Source organism: Macadamia integrifolia, chromosome 13 (assembly GCF_013358625.1).
Source record: "Macadamia integrifolia cultivar HAES 741 chromosome 13, SCU_Mint_v3, whole genome shotgun sequence".
Lineage (NCBI taxonomy): Eukaryota > Viridiplantae > Streptophyta > Magnoliopsida > Proteales > Proteaceae > Macadamia > Macadamia integrifolia.
The window spans coordinates 2,021,767-2,023,134 of record NC_056569.1 but is presented as its reverse complement, the minus strand read 5'-3'; the positions used below and the strand labels follow the sequence as shown (position 1 = coordinate 2,023,134).

The window sequence follows — 1,368 nt, the reverse complement described above, 5'->3', positions numbered from 1 at the left end:
TTCTTCTATTGAATTCCTGAGAAGAACAACTTGCAATAATAGTTGTATCGGTGGAGGTCACTAAGCCTCACAATATGTTAAAGACAGATTTTGCCATGTAGCAGTACCTCAGGAATTGACCTGAGGAACCCTAGATCTCTGCTGGTAAGCTCAAAAAAAAAAAAAAATCAAAACAAAAAAAAATCAAAAAAAAAATTAAAAAAAAGTTTTTCTTTCCATTCTTTTGTGCTTGTCTTACTCTAGTTGTGGGTAGTTTTCTGTTGCATGAGTGTTAGGTGGGTGCGTAATACTAAGAATCAGTTAGAAAGAAGAGATCCAACAAGTAGTGATCCTCTACGTTTGCTCTCTTTAAAACCTTTAAATATGGGAGACCAATAGCAAAACCCTCCACCTAAATCTCTGAAAGATAAGTTCTACCCTGCTAGAACAGCCCAACCTTCCTGCATAATTCTACCACAAGCCCAGGGCAATAATTTAGAGCTCAAATCTCAATACATCACTATGTTGCCCTACTTTCATGGGTTAGCCTCTGAGGATGCAAACCTATTTCTAAGGGAATTTGAAGAGGTATTTGTTCTAATTAAGATCTACCAGCTTTCTGATGATGCTGTTAAGCTTAGGTTCATCACTTTTGCATTAAAAGACCAAGCTAAGAAGTGGTTGTATGGGTTACCCACAAATTCCATAACCACATGGGAGAAATTCATAGTTGCCTTCCTCAAGAAGTTTTTCCCAACTCATAAGACCAATAAGCTTAGAAGTGATATCCTTCAGTTTAGGCAAAAGCCTAGTGAGTCATTTTCTAAACTTATAGAGAGATTCAAGGATCTACTCCAAGAATGCCCTCACCATGGTCTAGACTTATGGCATTTATATCAAATAATTTATGAGGGTATTGATTACCCAACTAAACAAATGATAGAGTCTATGTGCTTTGAGGGATTCACATCCTTTACAGATGAAGGAAAGGCATGCGAATTCTTACTTGACTTAGCTGACAAAACCCGTGATTGGGAATCAACCCAAGAGAGTGAAAGAACCATAGGAGGGAAAGGATATTTTGTGGATGGGATAGTAGTCAAGGAAGCCCATTTGGATAGTCTAATCAAGAGGATTGAGGCTATTGTTCCTAGAGAGCCATCATCAGTCAATTTGGTTAAGATGTGTGCTTGGTGCCAGTCCCTTGGTCATGTCATAGAAGAATGCCCCAATACCTCTGGGGGCACTTCTAATGATTGTGTTAATGCCTTATACCAGAGTAATCCATATAGTAACTCCTATAATCCAGGATGGAGAAATCACCCAAATTTCTCCTGGAATTAGGGCAACAAAGCAGGACCTTCCGATTTCCATAATCAAGGTCAACTT

At 38.6% G+C, this 1,368-nt stretch overlaps 1 non-coding gene across 1 annotated transcript; it reads right to left on the bottom strand.

Moving 5' to 3' along the window:
• Nucleotides 1-750: 750 nt before the first annotated feature.
• LOC122060361 lies at nucleotides 751-857 on the bottom strand. The gene has a single exon (XR_006134380.1). It is a non-coding gene; the product is annotated as a small nucleolar RNA R71 (small nucleolar RNA).
• Nucleotides 858-1,368: the final 511 nt, after the last annotated feature.